Raw genomic sequence first — 22,832 nt, 5'->3', positions numbered from 1 at the left:
CAGTAATTGAAGCACTTCACCACCAGTTGACCCAAATATGAACCCTATAATTTTGTGTTGCTCTTCAATAGAAAACTGAATTCTAAACAATGGCCACATCTTAAGTTCTTCCGTTGACATATGTTGATCTATCATCATTCTTATCGACTTGCACGTGTGTTCAAGCTTAGCAGATAGCTCATAGTACTGTCTGATGCATTCAATGTCACAGTTAGTAGTAACTCCAAAGGTTTAAGAAATGAAACTTGTGTAAGAAATACAATAACATTAATTTTTTTAATAGTATGACCTTGAGGTTTGAGCAAGTAATTCTTGAAAAGACTGATATAAGATCTACCAATTGTATATTTTTCAGAAAAATATGAGCTTCTTCATCAGTCATTGCTCCAATCATCCATGGCAAGACTTGCTCGATCAATCTCAAGGGCATCATACACAAGCTTTGATACAAAATTTCTTGTTGCCTTTTGACATTTAAGTTCATTCTAGCAAGTGGAAGAACCTAAACATGTAGAGAGGTCAGTCAATTTCAAGAATGAAAAATTTACTTAAGCTAACTTAAAAAAAATAGTGTCTTCAACATTTTTCATCTTTGTCTAAATTATTATTTTCAATAGTATGAGAAGTATGAATCTCTAACAAACTATTTGAACACTTGCAACCTTTTACTATTATACTTCACTGATGCTTTCGTACTAATGCAAAATCATTTGGACCATGGAAAATTTATTCTCTTTAGAAAGTTATTGAGTAAATAAGGAAAAATTACCTGGACTTCCTCAATAAAGAAGTGGTTGTTTATGGTTTCTACTATTTGATCAGCACAAGAGCATAGGTTTGAAAGAAACTACGCTGAAGTAGAAGAGAATGCTCCTCCACTTCCAATCAAATGCCAAAATTCATTGAATTTGCTCTTTACTTCACCATGCTAATGGAAAATTGAAATATACATCCTCTTGATCTTCTCCAGTGTCTCATTCAATTCTATTTTGATTGCCTTATGCCAGAGCAATAAATCATCTATAGGATGTGAACAAGTTTCACTTTGAAAGTTTGATTCCTCCATTGGAGTATTATTAAATATGGTGTCATGAGAATCTTTCCTTTTAATCCAATTGAAAATGGCCTTCACATATGATGTGCATAATTAGTTCTTTCCTTTGTAAAAGAAAGAAAATAATTTTATTTGTTTGTGGATGAATTTGAAAATTTACCTGTTGAAGAAGCGTTTCCTCTGGGACTATTCTGATTAAGGAGTTTTGAAGATGTTGATATTCATTAGTTGAAGGAGAAGAAGGTAGCCATGAAAGTAACTTAGCTAGCACATATGTGGGCATGTCAATCAAGAACCGCCACACCAAAGAGGCTTGCTGTTGAAGAGAGTAATTCTCAATAAGCAAGGGAAACACCTAATATGATCAAGGGAAAACATGTTAGAATAATCTCAATTTAGTTCTCATTATTAAAATAAATAAATAACTCAGGCAGTGGAAAAAGAAAATAATAGAAAATATATGTGTGTGCACTTATTTGATGTTTGATCAGTCAACAGTAAAATTGGTGAGCATTAGGGGAAATTGATCTTAGTACAACCAATAAAAATGTTAATGGCTAGATAAAAATATTATATTTTATTTCTCACTAATCCAACCCTTAAAAATAGAACAATAATAATATCAATTCCTGTATTGTTTCTAAATTCAAAGTCCAAGTGTATGTTTAGCAACTTGTCCTATAATTCAAGAATATATGCCAATAATTGAAGAAAATTTGTTAACTAGAAAAAGAAAACTAATGAAAACTAACTTGCTTATGCATGATATATACCCATATATACAGTAGTTTTTTGATCTACTTCTTGGAGAAAACTAAATCTTTAGAAACATATCATTTAATTGAATATCATTAATCTCATGTAACATCAAAACTAAATTCAGTAGGCATGTGTTAATCTCATAATATTATTATAATTTATTGACATTTTTTCTTTATACATTCGTTATATTTCCAATTGGCGCTGAGAAAATGTCATAATAGTTGATTGCTTTTATTTTCTCTTGGCATCTCCTTTGTCACGAGTTGTTCAAACTTAAGATCCTTTAGTGGGTAAGTCTTTTATGATCTTAGTTTTAAATATAAATATATCAGTTTTGTTACATATTTTAACTTTTCAGCATTTTGAGATTTATTTTTTAAAAGTTATATATTTATAATGTTATATATCAAATTTTTGTTTTATTCGATATTTAGTAAAGTATTGTAGATAGTTTTTCTTGATCTTTCTAATAACAAAATGTCACTTTTAGTTTACATAAGATGCTTTAGCTTAACCATTGATTTAAAGAATTTGAGAAGCTTTAGTCTAACTTTTTTATGGTGTTATATATCATTGTGAGTGAAGCATGCTTTTTCTTATAAAAAATAGAGGTATAGTTCTTCTCTTATCATTTTATTCCTTTTTATATAAATAAACTTTGATTACTTTTACTTTTACTTTTATTAGTGCCTATGTAGTCCACCAATTTTTTTTTTTTAGATTATTTAAATTTTGTGATTTATTTTATTTAAATGTTAAGTGTGATGAATTGTTTTAATTAAATGTTGTATATTTTATTTAGTTGTTGTTTGTTTTATTTGATTTTTTGTTTAATTGTTAGAATTGTTTGGTATAATCTTTTGAATTTAAATATGTTAATTATTTATTTGGTTAATTAATTTAATAAGTGAATAATTGTGTAACATGTTTATTTTACTATTAGTGTTACATTTTAATAAGTGTGACAATTAAGGTAATTATGTGAGTTTTGGTTGAACACACTAAGGTGCATGGTAGATAGAGATGCACCCTAGTGATTTAGTATGTGCTAGTGCACGGTAGCATGGTGCACATGTGTAGATTTTCTACACACTCTTTCCTTTATTGGATATATTTTAGTTGATAAAAAAAAAGAAAAAAAAGAAAGAAAAGGGAAAGGAAGGTGCTTGGACGTGTAGTGTGTAGTGGGAAAGGGATTGATTTTTCCATTTATTTTTCTAAGGCAATAAAATCAAATATTGGAAGAAACTATCTATTTTAGGATAGGATGTGATTACCCTTTATTCCTTATATCTATTTTCATAAAAGAAAATAATAAGAAAATTAAGAGGAAATAAAATAGAAATAGGAAACTTACCATTTTGTGTTGGTGATGCTTTATTGAGAGAGTTGAATAAAGGGGAAAGGAAAGGAAGAGGAGAGCATTTCTTGTGGCTGCCGTGACCTAGAGAGAGAGAGAGAGAGAGAGAGAGAGAGAGGGTGGCATGCAGAGAGAGAAGGAGAAGAAGAAAGAAAGAAAGAAAGAAGAAGAAGGAGAAGATGAACCAAGTTTAGAGTATGTTTTCTTGTATTTTTGTTTGTCCAATCTCTTTTTCTTGATTATATGATTTTGACTTGTTTATTTTTTGTGTGTGATTGGATTTCTTTCTCCTCCTCATGGTGGATTTCAACAAAAAACCCTAGGCTTGAACAAGAGGTGTGAAGTTTGGGTGTTGATCATATTGTATTCTTGATTTTACAATCAAGAGAGGTAATGGTCTTTCTTAGCCTATATATTGGTTTTGATGGGTTTATCTTTGAGGTTGTTGATGGTGATGCTAATGGTTTGATTATTGTAGGATTGATGATTGTGATTTGTATTTTTTTAAGAGAATATGTTTTGTTTAAGAAGGGCTCATGGGTATGATTGAGAAAATGGATTTGATAGGGTTTATAATGAGGATTATATTTTATGTTTGTATTGCCATGGTTATTTTTTTTAATCTTTGATTTATGAAAAATGGCAAATGATGATTTTAGAAATATGATAAGAAGTATGTGATTTTTTTACCAATGAGTCTTGATATGCATAAAAGGAGGAATGATAGAAATATGTTAGGGTTATTATAAAGGCATGCATATGAAATATGGTGTTTATGAATTTATGTATGTTATTTGCCATTGTTATTGTTGTTGGATTTCATGTGTAGATTCAATGGAATAGAAAAATGGGTTTTATAAGATTTAATGTGAATATGTTAGTAATATTCATAGAATTATGTATATGATAAGAGTATGATAAGATTTTGGACATGTATGATTTTATGCGAAATTTTTGGGATAAAAGATGAATCTCATGAGAAATTAAGCTTGCTGATTTTTGTAAATAATTGGGTAAAAGTTTGATAAAAAAAATGATTTGCATGCATAAATAATGTTCTTGATGTTATGTAATTTTATGAAATTAAAAGGGGTATTTTAAGTCCCATTAAAATGATATTTTACTCAAATAATTACCTACAGAATTTTTATTGAATTTTTGAGAAAATATGAGTTTTTAAATTGAATATGGTGATTTTTAAAGATAAAAATAGTTACTGGAATCTTTGTAAGAAAATGTTAAGTGAGTTTCACTAAAATAAATTTGATAAGTTTTTGGAACAAATTATTATCCTAAGTTATGGTAATATTGAAAAATTGTATTTTAAAATTGTATGAATGCATATTTTGATAAGTTATGATTTTCCTTTATTTTGATTGAGAAAAAAATATTTAGATTCTATTTATTTGTGATTTTTGAAGAAAATAAATAGTGGCTGAAAGTTTGGTTTAAAATGGTTAAAAATGGTTATTTAATTGTCACATATGAGTTTTTGTTACATACAACTAAGTCTAAAATAATTTAAATAAAAATATATTTTCCACACTTAAAAATATATTTTCTCACATCAGTTATGTAACACAATGATAAAATTTATTTTTCTAAGGAAACATATTAAAAATAGGTATTTTAATTAATTCCATGTTTTTGGTTAATTCTTTGTAATTTGAGATTAATGAATGAAATTGTCACATATTTTATTTTTAAGCTAAATCAAATTATTTTATAAAATAAAATAATGTTTTGAGAAATTTAATCAACTTAGAAATTTTAAGAAAAATAAAACATGTTATATATCTATTATTTTTTAAAACAATAAAAGTAAGAAATGTAGAATTATCGTTTTTTTTAAAAAACGTCACAATTACGTAATGCTCCCACGTATGCATGTTACATGCAACTCCACTTTTACGTCCAAAATTATGTTTATTATTCAACTATGTGGTTTTTATAAAAATATCATGCATGTAACATAGATAAAATGAGCATTATTCTTTTATTGCTTTATGTGTAGTTAAGAATAATTGCGTGTTATGTGTAACTGTTATCATGTGTGCATGACCCATGCACACATGAGTTGTATGGAAGGGAAAAATAGTAATTTTAAGAACCTAAGAAATGTTGTTTTGATTATGATATAGGCTCGTTGAAAGATTGTGAAAATTTCTTAGCTTGGACCTGAGGTAAGGAAGTTAGATAGATTCTATGATTTTATGCTATGAATGGCAAGACTGTTGTATGAATGAATTGTTATGAAATATGAATGCCATAATGTGATGATATGTTGAATATGATATGTGTATGGATGTTAGATATATCAAACAAGTTACGATGTTAGATACATCAAACAAGTTACGATGTTAGATACATCAAACAAGTTACGATGTTAGATACATCAAACAAGTTACGATGTTAGATAAACCGAACGAGTTACTATAGCTAAAGACGTAACTCCTAGGGCAGACGCGCCGAGGTTATTCAAGGACAAGAGACTCCTGTTTATCTCATAGGGTGACATGGACAACTAGCGAGCCATGCTCATCATGTATGTTGTATGACTGTGATATGATGATATGTTACAATTATGTTATGATATGCAAATGATGATATGTTACGATTACGTTATGATATGCAATGATGATATGTTACGATTATGTTATGATATGCCATGATGTTTTAGATGAACGTTAGTGTTTGTATTGTTGTATTCTTACTTGCATATTGTTTGTACTTCCTTACTAGGCTTTTAGCTCACCCCCCTTACTTTCCTTCCAGGTAGCAAATAGGATTTCTTTATGGCACGCGTGGTGACGTGAGCAGTTCTATCATCATGGGGTGTATGGCGTGGGGTAATCCTATGGACGGAAAAATGATCATCGTAGAACGCCATTTAAATTATGTTTTGTTTTTAAGAGACTTTCCTAAATTATCAGTGGGACTCAGTTATTTAATTTTTTGTTTCTTTGAACTTTGCATAAAAATCTATGTTTTCTTTTAAAACTTATGGCGCCAACTTGCATGGTTTTAAGCAAGTCCCCACTGAGACTTTGATAATGAGTGGAAATCTTTTATAAACTATGTTATGCGAATGTTTTGTAAGTATTAGCCTAAGGTGTTCTTTACAGCCTAAGTGTGGTCCACAATGAAGAAAGTTTTGCTAATACCATATGGTGGATAGAAACATCCTCATTCTTATTATGTTGGCGATCTACTAGAAGTAAAGAACTATTTTGGATATGTAAAGGTTTGTTATTTTTAATGAGACTAAATTTTTATTTGAGTGAATTTCCTCTGTATTTTCTCCTACAACCTGTTTGGTTTGTGGGTTTGTTACGGTGTTGGGATATATGTTCACTATTGTGTTGGTAGTGATAACCTATTTTCACAACTTGCTTATATATACTTCAAAGCATATGTTATCGTGACCAAAGTCATTTTCTACTTCTCTGGCATAGTGACCTGACATTAATAATATTTATTCTTTTCACACTATATTAATTTAGGCGTGTCAAATATAATAATTACAATTCTTATGTGAGCTATAATATCAATTAGATTCTATATGTTGATTATATTTGTGGTGCCAAGCCCTTGATTTCCTAAAAACAATGGAACACTATGGCCAATAAAAATCTTGAATCTTAAACAAATAAGCTATCATAGTGGCCAATCCTTAGTAGTTGCTTGCTTATCGTAGTTTGATTTTGTACTGGATTTTATTTCTAATTTTCTATGATGTTGGAAAATATACTACTGATTACTGTGTCATTTTGTGAACTTGTCAATGCAGATGGTATATAGACATGTAGATTATGCTCAAATTTATGGGATGATTAGATTCCTCTTTCGTGGACTGGTCAATTATGTCCATTGTATTCTTTAAGAGTAAAGGAAGTCTCAATCTGAAAGTTACAAAACTGAGACTTGGGATTCATGCAATAAGACTGTAAGGCGTATTCGTGTAGAATGGAGGGCGTTTGTTAAACAAAAAACTAGTAAAGAACGTATGGTAAGATTTGAAATAAGTGATTGAATATTTAAGTAGAGAACAAAATATTTTTTTTCCTAATGTTGGTTTCTTTTATAGTTTATTTACCAAATTCAACAAGTGAAATGCAAAAGAAAATCTTATTTGGAAGGCTTTGGTGTGCTGACATTTGGAAGATCATGAATTCCTACCTTTACTTTTGAATATGCAACTGTTTAAGACAATTTTGTTGACTATTGTGAGAATGTTTTGTTTATGTTAATTAGGCATTATTGAATATCTTATGACTTTTGGATTGTTTTTTAGACAATCTTGAATGTATTTTGACACAATTATTTAGTTATATGTGTTATGAACCATACAATTGGTACCTCAAAATATATTTGTACAATGTTAAGAGTGTCTTAAGTATATTAAATGAAGTGGGTTTAAATTAAAGCAATAAAAAATAATTATAATGTACATATTTATATAATAATAATTCAAGCTTATCCAAATATTAGAATAATATAGAAAATGTGTTATTGTATCTTTTACAATAACACTAGTTTATAAGAATAAAATTATGTTATGCAAACTATTTTCTATAATGCAGAAAGTGTGTTATTATAAAGTGTATCATAACACTACTTTATAAGTACAAAAAAGTGTTATATAACATAATGAAATACTTATCTAACTTAAAATAACACAACAAAAGTGTTATCGTAGGCTATACTATAACACATTTCAATAACTATGGAAAAGTGTAATGCAAAGTGCTTCGACCTACTATAACACCGCTTTCCTTAACACATAAAAATTGTTATGGTATATATTTGATAATACTTTTTCGGTCTCATTGAAAGTATTTTTTCTTGTAGTGACATCACTTGCTTACGTCTGCTATCGATGGTTGCGCCATGCCTTGCTAGCCCGTTCATGCCTAATATCATGTCAAAGTCTTTGATTTCCAGCTCTATCAGGTCTCCTTCTAGTTCTACTTCCTCGATATTGATTGGTATGCCTCGTACTATCCGTAATGATAGGACTATTTTACCCGAAGGCAACTATGTCACAAACCTTGTTCTACAAGGTTTGTCTAATTTCTCTATCATTCTTAATGAGATATAAGAGTATATTGCTCAAGAATCAAATAATACATAACATACATTATTGAGGATAGAAATCTAACTTGTAACCAATTTATTGCTAGCATCAGCTTCTCCTTGCGTTAAAGCAAATACCCTAACAGGAACCATTGTATTGTCCATTTTCTCCTCTTGCTTGAGCTGGTGACACTGTCTCCTTCGGTGACCTTCCTGACCATAATTGAAGAATCCCTTGATGTTTTCATGACATTCCCCAAGATGTTTCTTTTGGCACTTAGAGCATTGCGGGTACTCTACATAACCCGACTTATTGCCTCCACTGTTTGTCTATGCTCTTTCATCACCATTGGCCTGCTTATCATCTGGATGCCTTCTCTTCTGACTATTACTATTACTATTGCTATGGTGACGACTGTTGTTGTGGTTGTTCAGACAATTTTGAGGTTGACCGTGCTGTTTAGGCTCAGACTTACTAGCCTTCTCCTTACTAACATTCGTCTGAAGCCTTTCTTTGAAAACAAAACATAAAACATAGATTTGAAAACAAGTTCAAAAAACATTTAAATGCGGAATTACAAAAGAGACATATTTCAAAAGACTAAAATAAACGTCATCCTTGATCGACACGCAGCCCATCAATTCCATTCATCCTCAACACACATGCCATGGTACCAAGAATCCTTCCGCCTCCATAATCATTTTTCCACATCACACTAAAATAAAGGAATGAGCCTAATGCCCAGCAAGGAAAATCTACTAAAAACAAAACATACATCGTAAACATAAGCATAAGGCTACATCAAATACTATAGAAGAACATAAGATTATCTAAAACATATATCATATATCATAAGCTTACACTATAAAACATATGGCTACAAAAACATCTATTACAATGGCCACCATACATCTTGGGGCATGCTATCAAGGCAATCACATGCCCATAATTCTATAGGGCTAGTATCTAAACAAGTCGTATAAATTTATGGGGCTTGTTATCTAAACAAATCATATGCCCAAGGAATATACTATTGGGGCTTGTTATCTAAGCAAGTTATTTGTTATCTAAACAAAACATATACACAAGAACTAAAACATATCATACATATACATATCATAGCATAAACATATAACATAACATAGCATAACATAAACATAACATAACATATAAGCACATAAAATCTATCCTATTTTCCTTACCAACACCGGGATATGAGAACAAGGACGGGATTTGGAACACTCCTAAAACCAACAATACAAATGGTGAGTATTTCTATAGAATAAAGAATGAATGTGGAAACTAAACCATCAAGAAGAAACTTACCGAGAAAGAACTTAAGTTTCCAGAACAAATAACGATAGTTAGGATCTGAATAAAAGGAACTAAAGAAAACTAAAAAGTTTTAAAGAATTGGACTTAAAATTAGGAGACCTTAGTTGACCTTATGGATTGGTCTAACTCCAAAACCGAAATACACTAAACCTCACTTCCCAAGTATTTTATAAAGCTTAAGAATGGCAAAGCTTTTTCCCAACCCAAGTGTTTATCACTCTATGGTAGTACTAGCACCTTGGAGTTTGATCACAACTGAAGAGTGAGGAGAAGGTCTGGGTTCTAGGAATAAAAATCTTCTTTTTGGCTTTGAATAAAAATAATGAATTTAATTGAAAATATTTGAATATTCATCAGTCAAATGCTTAGGACTCGGTCAAATCGTTCAGAGGTAGGTCTAAGGAGTCAAAGCTCGTTTTAAAAATTAAAATTAAAAATAAAAAAAATGAATCCTAACTTCTAACTTCCTAAATCTCGTAACTCTAAACTCACCTATAGTAAAATCAATATAACTAGAGTTATATGACTTCGATTTAGACCATCGCTATACTGTTAGAAAGGTTATTCAAGTATCTACAACTTTCTAGAAATACTATTTTTCGAAATTCATAATATAACTAGGTCAAAAATAGGTCGGAAGTTACAGTACCCTAAAGTTATGGGAAAATTTATTTAATTATCTAAATAACAACCTAATCTACAAATTTCTTAACTAACCATAAAATAACAAACTCTAATTCCCTAATAATCATGCTTATGAAAAGTGTCAAATTCTTATTGGCTTTATCTAAACCTTAGGTTATAATAAATAATACAACTAGGACGAGCAATATTAATCAAACCTTATGTTATAATTAATATTCTTAAACTATAGGTTAAACTTATAAAATTCATAACTATTGCTATGAGTTTCCAACTAAGTCCCGACTTTAACCAAAATCCACGGAATCTAACATACTACAAACTAATACTAACTACTACTACTACTACTATCTAGCTAGTTAAGTAAATATTCTGGGAATCTACAGGTTCCAAAGCCGAATGGAAAATAGAGAACGTGTGTGGATTTCACAGACCTTAATAAAGCCTTCCCTAAGGATTGTTTCCCACACCCTAGAATTGACGAGCTGGTCAATGCCACTACAGGGCACGAGATTCTCTCATTCATGGATGGATACTTTAGATACAATCAGATCTGTATGCATCCCCATGGTGAGGATCACACTAGCTTTTGGAATGATACAGGGCTCCACTGTTATAAGGTAATCCCTTCGGTTTGAAAAACGCTGGTGCGACTTACCTGGGACTAGTCAATCACATGTTTAAGGAGCTGATCAGAAAAAACATGGACGTATATGTAGATGACATGCTGGTTAAGTCGAAGAAGGCAGAAGGACACATAGGGGACTTGCATGAGTGCTTCAACGTCTTGATCAAATATCAGATGAAGCTGAATCCCCTCAAGTGCTCCTTTGGAGTTGGATTAGGGAAATTTTTGGGATTTATAGTGAACTCGCGAGGAATTTAAGCCAATCCCGAGAAGATCAAAGCCCTGGTCGATATGAAATGGCCAATAAAAATCAAAGATGTTCAAAGCCTGACTGGGAAAATTGTTGCTCTCAGTAGATTTATTTCCAAATCAACAGACAAATGCATCCCATTTTTTAATCTACTCAGAGGAAACAAGAAATTTGAATGGATTGAGGAGTGTGAACAAGCTTTTCAAGCCCTGACGACTCACATGTCGCAACCACCGATTCTATCAAAGTCGGTTGATAAAGAAACTTTGTTCATCCACTTGGCAATCACAGAATACACTGCTAGTGCTGTCCTAGTAAGAGAAGAGTAAGGCGTGCAAAAGTCTGTTTATTATGTAAGCAAGAGGATAATAGGAGTAGAGCTGTGGTATCTACCTATTGAAAAATTAGCCTATTCCCTGATCTTGGCCTCCAGAAAATTGCGGCAATACTTTCTAGCTCACCCAATCATAGTTTTGATCGACCAACCTTTACGGCAAGTTCTGCAGAAACCAGAAGCCGTAGGCCGATTATTGAAATGGGCAGTCGAACTTGGGAAGTTTGATATCTCTTACTTGCCATGAGTAGCGATAAAAGTACAAGCTCTGGCCAATTTTGTCGTAGAGCTCACTGGGCTTCCAGACAGCGAGCAGCTAGAAGGGCTTGAAGAACTTGAGTCTCAAAGCCAAACTCCTTCTTCGAAGTTGTTTGTAGATGGTTCTTCTAATGAGAACCACGAAGGAGCAGAAGTGATTTTGATAACACCTGAGGGGCATCGATTTCACTGCACAATCAAATTTAACTTCATTGCCTCTAATAGTGAAGCTGAATATGAAGCATTGCTCGCAGGATTACAGTTAGCCAGAAGCATGCACATAAAGTCACTTGATATCTACAGTGACTCTCAGCTAGTGACCAATCAAATCATTGGAGAATATCAGGCCTGAGGCTTAAAAATGGTTGCTTACTAAAATAAAGCAAAGGATCTATTGGCGCAGTTTGATAGATACACCCTCCAGCAAGTACCTCGCGACCAAAATTCGAACGTTGATGCTTTGGCTAAGTTAGCATGCGCTAAGGATGCTGACACCCTAAACATCATGCTAGTTGAATGACTATCTGCACCAAACATCTGAGCAGAAGAGACCTCTTTGGTGATTCAGGCAGCGGATACATGGATTTGCACCATAAATTGAGTATCTAACGAAGGGTGTGTTGCCAATGGACAGAAACAAAGCCAGGACCCTTCAACGACAGGCTGCTAGGTATATCTTGGTCGATGGAATTTTGTACGAAAGGGGATACTCGATGCCACTCCTCAAGTGTACTTCGAAAGAGTTTTGTACCGAAGGGGATACCGAAGGCCAAAGAATTGATGAGAGAGGTCCATGAAGGTTTTTGTGGGGACTATGCTTGGGGGCAAAGTTTATCAAAAATGATCTTAAGGCAAGGATACTTCTGGCCAACAATGAATGAAGACTCGATCTTGCATGAAAGTCTGCAAACAAAAAAGGGGAGATGAGAATCTAATGGCCAAAAGCATCAAGATGTTTAAAATTTGGAATAACGATGCTTGTGTACAAAAGTTAGGCTTTTATACGACCAACAACATTCTGACAAAAAACACTACATCTCAAGCGAACAGTTTGGAAAATGGATTAAAAAACAGAAGTGAAAAGTTTTTCAGAAAAAAACTTTTCGACTCTGAAGGGGCGGGAAAAACCCAATTTTTTCTACAAGCTTAGAAATTGAATTTTTACTTCGATTTCACGCCCTAAAGTTATAATCCTAACTACCCAACTAGTTCATCATCCCAGCAAAGTGTTATTTTCCTTCCAAATTCAACACTAATATCTTTATGCCAATTTACCCCAAAACAGTTTCTTTCAAGAACTCAGGATACGAAACAGAATTAAATAGACATTGTATGGAAATTCAACGACTGAAAAGGTTGATAAACTTACTTGGGTAAAGATTGAAGCAAGTTTCGGAGGCACTAAGTCAGTTTCCTGGGCAGAAACTCCATGGATCGTCAAGGTCATCTAGGTTTATGAGTTTTCTACGCCTTGCTCTTCAGTGTTCTTGAGAAGAAAGTGAAAAGTAAAAAGTTAAAAATGATCCTGGGGGATTATTTATATTAATCATGGCACTGTAAAAGAGGTAATAATGGGATTAATTTTTCAAAGCATGGGGAAATGCAATAGCCGTCAGACAACTTTTGTGAAACTAAAAAGACATGATTGGTTGCCTTTTTAGAAAAGGCATGGGCGGCTCTGACAGATATGGTGGGGTACGCAAAGAGTCAGTCTCTTAAGTTTACTTTATGCTGGTCACAGTAAAATAAACTAGGGGCAAATGTTTACCAAAAATTTGCTCCTGATGACGTGGCAAGAATTTATTACACGTGGTTGGCACGTGGTCGCGCCAAAATGAAGGAATGTTGCTCGACAATCGACCAGAAATTTCCTCCATCATCATATCTTGTGATTAGATGCGACCAGTCTGGTTGCATGCTTTGGTTTATTTACTTTAAAGAAATGTAATCTTGTAATAACTACATTTATTATTTTCTCTTTATTGCCTTGAAACGCTGATATTAAGGATAATTAAGGCCTATTGGCCCATGTAACCCCCTTGAGTCTATAAATATGAATGAGAAGGCTCATGAAAGGGACATTTGAACCTTGGATCTGAATACTCATAAAAAGAGCATAGTGTGATTGACCACCAAAAGAGTGTAATTCTCCTAAGGCTTGTGAAACTCAAGAACCCTAGTTCTTTGATCACGACATTGGGATTCAACACCAATAAGAACACTAAGTGGACGTAGGTTATTACTACACAGTTGGGGCCAAACCACTATAAATCATTTGTGTCACCTCTTTACCATTTGATCCCATTCTTGATTTCTGTTTGTTTCATTGTCGTTATTTTTACTCTGTATCGTTGCCCAAATAAAGGGTCAACACACACTAAACTCAAAGTGGTAATTTTTGTGAAAATATACTTTCAAGACTTACAAAGTTTTTTTCTTGCAATAAGCAAAATTTTACTTTTTACCTTAAGTTCCAAAATCTCATTTTTGCACTAAGTGTGAAAAGCCTATTTTTCACATTTTTAACTACATACTTTGTTAGTTCATAACTTTAAATTTACTTACCCAATTGTTACCAAAATTTCCCAATTCCATTTTTGGTATACCATTTAGGCCTTTGTAAAATCTTAGGTCAAAATGAGCATTTTTTATTGGTGAAATTATTTTCCAACAATGAGGTAAAAATGACCTTATTTTCAAATCCTTAATTTTTCCAAACTTTGACACTTAATAACATTCAAATTGTTGAGTATTTTCTTACCAAATTTTACAGTAGAATAGAGGTTATGTAAATAATATGTTCACAAAATTTTAGAAAAAAATGGGGTCATTTTCCCTATACAGTGGCTGTCCAAACTTTGTCCCGAAATTAAGAATACGAAAAAACAGCTTTTTACCTAAACTTTGAAATATCGTAACTCAGTCATTTTTAAAAAAAATTTAGTGTTTCAAAAGCTCAATTTTATGTACTAAATCTCAAAAACATTGCAGTATTATTATATTTTACAAAATAAATATACAGTGAATGCTTGACCCCTTGGAAGTCACAGCTCAAAACATGTATTTTGTTTTAGGGTTTCCTACAAAACCCTTGGGGGTTTTGGTCCCTATTTTCAAAAATCAACACACAAGTATAATAAAAATTATAAAAAAACTGCCATTACCTTATTACATCGCCAATAAGAAACTTTATGCATTAACTATACAAAATAATGCTTAAAACTAAAAACCCTACAACAAAAATCTTAAAAAGTAAACTTCCTACCCCTTTGGTGTTCTTGCTTAAGGTGTGGATCTTCCTACTAGCTTTGACTCCTTCAAAACCTTTTAAAAAACCTAACAAACTTCCCCAAACAACATACATAATTAGGTATTTGAAAATATATGGTTTAAAACCTTACCAAAGTCTAGTTTATTGAAACTTTACCTTAGACAAAACCCTTCCTAGACCAAGGCTTAGCTTCCAAGTCTCCTTAGTGTGTTCATGAGGTCGAAGGTGGAGAAAAAACTTGAGAGAGTTTTCAAAAAGATGATAGTGAAAGTGAGAGAGTGAGTGGTCAGTTTGGGGAAGGGGTTTAGAAGAGTTTATACAACTCTAATTATCACCTAAAACACTCAAGTGTTTTACTACCCACTTGCCCACTTGACATTATCCCTAATATTTCAATAAAATGGGATTAAACTTAAAAAAAAATTGGTCCACCAAGTTAACTTTATCACATGTCCGGCCACACATTTTATTATATATGTAATCATATATATATATAAAGGTGAATCAATATTTCCTAAGAAGAAATGTCTAAATTGACTTTCTATAGATTTTTCACTCTTATTAAGTTTTAAAAATAAAACTTAACGCATAATAATTAAATTAAATGTCTCTCACATTTAATTTAATTAATCACACAATAAAATTTTACCTAAGGTCAATTTATGGAATAAAATTATCCATTTCGGCAAAATTAAGCATTTAACACAAAATGCCATAAAATTTCCATTTTCTCTTAGGTTTATTATTTTTTATCAAACTTTAACTTTTATGAATGTATTTTATGCGCAAAATATATTTTCCGTAGCTTTTCATTTTATTTTTTGAGAATTTTACCTGATCAGGGTTTTTGTGTCGGTATAGGATCGAAAGTCTTATCTTGACTTTTAATTCACAAAATTCATATTTTGGCTAGCAATAACTCGGGGAAAGAATCCCGACCCGAGTCGTTTAAAGGTACCCAAAAACGCAGGACCTTCCAAAAAGTATGGTGTCATTCATAAGGTTCCATTGCCTTATCACCCACAGAAAAATGGCTAAGCTGATTTAGCCAACCACGAAATTAAGCAAATTTTAGAAAAGACGGTTAATTCTAACCACAAAGATTGGTCCTCACGACTTCTCGGATGCTCTCTGGGCATACCACACTGCTTACAAAACTCAGCTTGGTACGACTCCTTAGAGGCTAGTCTATGGTGAAGCCTGCCACCTTCTTGTTGACTTGGAACACAAAGCTTATTGGGCAATTAAAAGCCTGAATTTTGATCTCAAGGCGACAGGACTCAATCGTAAGCTTCATTTGTCAGAAATTGAGGAGTTAAAGCATGATGCTTATGACAACAAAAGGATATACAGGCTAAAATGAAAGTGGCTCATGATAAGCAAATTCTAAGAAAAGAATTTGAGCCAAACCAACTAGTTCATCTTTATGAATCTCGTTTGCATCTCAACCCTGGAAAGCTGAGATCGAGGTGCACTGGCCATATGTTGTGAAAACTGTCTTTCCCAACGGTGGTGTTGAGGTCACAAACCCAACTGATGGGAGGTTATTCAAAGTAAATGGCCAGAGACTAAAACACTACATAGACAGGGTGACCCAGCCTGAAGAAGTCATTATCCAGGAACCGGTTTACCAAGTCTGAGTAGTGTTCCAAAGTGTTTGTACATAGGTTTGTTTTATGTTTATTTCCCTTTGGTAATTTTATTTTATTTTTTATCGTTTTGTGTTTTCAGTTTTTCATGTTTTAGATAATCAATATTCTCAATATCACTCGACACTCGCTATCCAGGTGTTCTATTTCCCTGCTCTTTTACATTTGTTATATTTTTAGACATTGAGCACACTATCAGATTTTGGTTGGGGGTGGTGAGCATATTTTTGCATATTCATGTTGATTTTTGTCATATTAATTTTTTCATGGTAAATTTTTTTATGAATTTACTTATTTATTCTTCCAAAATGTTACTTTTGAGTCAATTTTTGTTATCTTTATTACTAAGAGTTTCTCTAGAGATACCTAATGCACATGCCAAATGTTGTGGTAAGATGGTTGTCAGCACATATTTAATTAGAAATTTTCCATGTTCAAGTATTCATTCTTTTCTGTGAGAGGTGAGACTTGAGAAAACAACTTTTGAATTTTCATTGATTCTTAGAAATGGTTATAATTATTGTGGTATGAATGGATGATGTTTTAGGGATAATATTTTCTATAGACAAATCTCATCAGAGAGCCTTTTTATTATGTTCTTCATGAAGAAAAAAAAAAGACAAAAAAAGAAGAAAATGAAAAAAAATAAAAAATAAAAAAAGAAGAAAAGAAAAGAAAGACAGAAGAGAAATAGTTCTATCATTTTCAATTATGTTGTCTCTTGTGTCCAAGGAAAAAAAATGTGTTTATTAATTTCATGTTTTATTTTATGGCTCTTAGAAGAAATGTAAAGATTGTATATTTAACTTGGAATTCCCAAAAATCTGGTTTTGTATTACTCTTTATGGTGGTTGCCCAAATAGTTTATTTCCTATCTTCTTTTCAAAGATTATTTAAAAGTCTGTCCTAATTATATATCCATTTGATGAGTGCTTACTTTTGTATTTCCAACTCCATGAGCCAAACCCTTAACTTTAAATATTTTCAATTACATGAGAGGTTAATGGAGTTTAGACTTTTACATGGCATAAATTCAAAGTCTTTATGTGCTATGGTTTGCGGTAAGAATGTTCAAGTTTTGTGAACACACTCATAAGTCTAGATTTATTCAATGTAATTTTGATAACTCTTGTTGACTTGTTACAAACATTTTGTGTTAATACTTAAGTTCTTTTATAATTTTTGACCTTAAATATATCATGTTGAGATTTATCATTTCGCTTGTATCGCTAGAGACTAGCCATAAGCTCGTTGGGGGTTGTGATTAGTGCTCAAAAATATCGTTTTATAAGTTTTAATGTTTATAATTAATTATGTTTTAGTTAATATTTTCTTGAATTTATTGTAATATATTTTTAATTTGTGTTCAATTTTTAGGAAATAAATGTAATTTGATACAAAGAAAAAGAAAGAATAAAAAAATTGCATTTTTGACAAATTATAAGAAGCCCAAGTGAAAATCTGGCATAACCTAGGCCCAAATTCGAGCCACCTGACACAGCTGAGTCGCCTGACATGCGACACACACCTGTGGCACCTACCACGTGGGTCCCACCAGCGCCTTACGCAACTGAGCTGCCTGACACAACCAAGCCACCTGACACCTGCCACCTAGCTTGACGCACCTGCCGAAGCCGTGCATGTGACACATGTCCCCACGCCTGATGGATATTTCTTCAACTTCACCAGTAGCCTTTTTTAAAGCCAATATGAGCGCGACATGTGTCCCACTTCTATCAGCATTTAAAGCCACTCCCTCCACTATATTGTACACGATTTTGTTGCATTTGGGGGACTATTTTATCTATAAATAGGACCCTACAGCTAAGAAAAATCATCAGATGGTGGAATGAAGAGTAGAGTTTGATAGAAATACACTTATTTCTTATATTTCTTTTATTTCTTTTATACTTTTTTAGTGAGAACAATGCATATTTTAGGCTAAATTCTCTTATGGAAAGGCTGGAGTAGAGTTCATGTTTCACATTATATTTTTTAATATATTGATTCATTTTGTTCTTCATTTCTATATATTGTGACAACTAAATTTAATTTCTTCTAATTTTTATTCATAATTTATTTGTATCCATTTACATAATTCTACTCATGCTCTTCTTATGTAATTTAAGCTATTGGTTTAATTTAGGATATGGGTTATATTATATGATTTTTACTGCATTCTGTCATTGGTATTTTTTAGCTCTAAGGTATATAATATGATGGGGTTTTAAAATTAGAAGTTAGTATAACTTAATTAAGAACATATTTTAAAGTGAGCTTTATTATCTATATTTTCCAACTATCATTAATGGTGTAGGATTATATATGTTTATTTAGTGTTTAAAAAGTATTCTTTTTCAAAGGTACATTATTTTTAAGTTTGTTATTTCTAATTTACTATTATTTCTTTTTTACTTGTATTTTACCTCTCTGTAGATACAACATAGCCTGATTACTACTGCGACCGCTTAGAAGTTTATTGGGCGATATCAGTACTTGCCACCTCTTTCCTTATCATCGGCATTAGTAACACCTTATGAACCTCTACCCATGCTGGGTAAGGTTAATCTATAAAAATCTAGCCTAATCCTGGTTAGGATCTCAAAATTTTAACAAACCTAGAGTCAAACCTTCTCTTTCTCTCCAAATTACCTTTTAGTAAATCAACAATACTCTGAGAGGCACAAGGTCTCCTATCCTGTAACTCCATGTTCCCATATTTAAATTTGTGAACTTTTATATCTTCTCAATAAAGCAGATACTCCTGATCTAACAATCCTTAATACCTTCATGGTTCCTCTGGGCCGTTTCAAAACATGAATTTTTCCTGTCTCTCATTTCCTTTCCCAGAATGGGTAATTCTTATCTCCTATCTCATAATATGTTATGTAAAGTCACTCTGGCTGTCGACTTATATTCATCGTCGTAACAATCCAATCAAGGGACCGTACTGACCTCATCGTCCCTAAAACTTACATACTCGAAGTGTGATGCTTAAGGTCTGAGTTCTTTTTCTTCAGGATGTTAATTTGTCTGAAGGTAACCAATAATTTAAAAATCACAATCTTATACTCATCATCCTCTATGACCCTTCCCAAAACTTGGGAAAATAAATATAGGGTTTCAATCTGACACTATCGACTCTTGTGCCCCACATAGATGATCTCCTTTCGGATATATTGATTCTTATAATAACACACTCACACAAACAAAAGTGTATTTACGTAGTATGTTTAGTCAGAACCTCTCATAGAAAATCATTTCACCCACAATCTAAGGCGATCCATCCATACGGTCCATAATTATATCCACTCACACTAACTTTGGGATGCCCTACAGTTATAATAGCCTCTCTGGCCTCTGATATTCATCCCTCACTTAGTGAAAGGTTAGGCAGTGAGCCCCCCGGTATACAAATTTTAGATCTTAACACACATTCAAAATTCCTGGATAAAACAAGCATGAGGAGGGGTATAAGACTCATCCAGAATCTCCACCTTGATGCTAGCATCCATCATAACACATATCTGATCCTCATATGTTAACATATCCATATTAGAATGGTAGGGTTCTTAGCCATTCCTACAAGATTTTCATTCTATATGTCATTGTTTGTAGAGGTATATCCTCCAATTATCAATCACGAATTCTTTACCAATCCTTGTTGTTTGCTCATCTAACTTTGTTGTAATCCATTGCAAATCATTCAACTGGCATGGACCTTTCCAACTCAAGGCGTCAGCTTTTTTTCCCTGGGTAACAAAGGATTTAACTGCCAGTCCTTCACCAGTTCTCACTAATGCATTTATCTCATGTTCAACCCCTATGGTTTAAAATAAGCTTTAAATTTTATTCTACTTTATGCACTTCTTCTCCACAAGTGTTGTCGCCTCACCCTAACCGCAACTATCTGGTATTACTGTCAACTCAAAGTGCTATGTAAAACATTAATGTTCTTATTCCTTCAACGAATGTGAAGCATGAACAAGCACCTTTCCAGTCTACACCGGTCACACCCAAGCCCCTGACGTGCCGCACTATGAACTCATCATTTGTAAACAACAAGGACAGTATCCCTCATACTGTCCTTATTTTTTAGTCCACCACATGTGTGACAATCAGTATCTTGTGATCATTAGGGGAAAGACCGGGTAAGAAAAGTTGTGCAATCCCACACCGCCTGGGAAAGGTCAAGTGTGATGATTCTAAGACTATGTAGGTATGAGACTACATAGTTGAAGATGGCTTAAATGGATTGATGGGTACTACCTATGCCAACAAGATGCATCTTCTTTTTTTTAGTCCATCACTTGAGAACTCCAACGATAAGGGTGCTAGACCTAGAATAGTCTCATGATGGTTGACCTCCTAGGAAGTTTTCCGAGGAAGCGTGCAAGTGATGACAAAGCACTCTGGAAAGACTTGTGTTGGTTAGTAGGGCAAGTCGTTATTCCATGAAGCAACCATAGTGATGTGGGGCATTACAAATGGTATCAGAGCCTTGACACAGCTGGAAGTGTGGTCGATGGGGACGTCGGACCCCTAAATTCGGATGATTGTGATAGTAAGTCTCCTGTGATCCATATGGGGAAAGATTGGGAAAAAAAAGTTGTGCAACCCACACCACTTGGGGGAGGTCAAGTGTGATGATTCTAAGACTATGTTGGTATCGGGTTACACATTTGAAGAGGAATTAAATGGATTGATGGGTACTACCTATGCCAACAAGATGCATCTTCTTTTTAGTAGTCCATCACCTGAGAACTCCAAAGTTAAGTGTGCTGATCTGGAGTAGTCTCATAATGGGTGACCACCTGGGAAGTTTTCCCAGAAAGCGTACGAGTGAGGACAAATCACACTGGAAGTAGGGCCAATCGTTATTCCAGGATGCAACCATAGTGATGTGGGGCGTTACAACATGCTTACATTGATACCATAGCGTGATAATCAACATTTATTTCAACTTTTGAAAATTTGGTACGGAACTATCCATTCAGACAAACATTAGGTCATTACATTACTACAATCAAGGGTATGGCAGTTCTCGAAGATGCTTCAAGTAAAGGTCAATGGTTTTCACCAGTTCCACAGTGCTTCTAACCTCTAAAATGTTCCTTTGGCCGATTCCTAACCTTTTATTTATATTAACTAAATCATGCAAGATCCCATCAATTCCCATAATGTAACCTTGAACATCACCTAGAGAAATCAGAACTCATCCCTTCCGGAACCTTACCTGTAATCCCTACTTCCTCAGCCTCTATAATATCAACAAAAATGTTACTTGTGTTTTGTTTCTAACTGGAAGTAGTAAAAAACATTTCTTCATCGATCCAAGTACAACATGTCCAAATAATCCATGTACTCATTACTTGTTTAATTTATGTGGGCCGCTAGAGCATTGATCAGTTCAAGAGCCTTCACTGAAAATCCATCGCACCATACTTGGTGCGAGAGGTAATTTTTTAAATGTCTCTTTCTCTATCCTCAGCTAATAATAACAAGATTGAGGGTCAATTCCTAAGAGCACTATCTTACCTTACAACCACAGAAATGAATCATCCATCCTTGGTAATGGATACCTATTCTTGACATTTACTTTATTCGGTTATCCATATACGGTACACGTTCTCACAGACATGTCCTTCTTCTTAACAAATTTTGATGACATAACCTGTGGTGAGAAGCTCCGTCTAATCAATCCCCAAGTCGAGTAACTTCTTAGATTGGACCTTTTATTCATTCCACTCAGCCGGTGCCATTTTACATGATGTCACGGATACTAGTTCTATCCTTGCATTAGTCCCGTGGAAAATTCAATCCCTAGACGCGAAAAAAATCCAAGCAAATCCTCGGGAAACCCATCTGAAACCTCACCGACCAATCTAGTTTCTCTCGGATACCTACCACAATAGCTAGAAATCTTATGAACGGAACCAGGTCCTTTCCCTTAAAACTCATAAGTCGTCATCTTTTCTTACAAGCCATGGTTGTCCCTTACTTGGAAAACTAGGCTATACTCAGATTCATATCAAAGTCTCTTATAACCATCTCAATCAATTTTCTGCTAATTCTCTACTTGTAATACTCTGACCCATCTCCTGAAATTACCAATTTTCCCCTTGGCAGGCACTACAATCCCAAGTCCAATAGCGTAAGAATCACATAATATGCACAAAATATCTATGTCTCTACTAACATATACTCAATAT

This window comes from Humulus lupulus, chromosome 5 (genome assembly GCF_963169125.1).
Source record: "Humulus lupulus chromosome 5, drHumLupu1.1, whole genome shotgun sequence".
NCBI classification, from domain to species: Eukaryota; Viridiplantae; Streptophyta; class Magnoliopsida; order Rosales; family Cannabaceae; genus Humulus; species Humulus lupulus.
The sequence above is the reverse complement of the archived record's forward strand: the minus strand, read 5'-3'. Positions refer to the sequence as shown.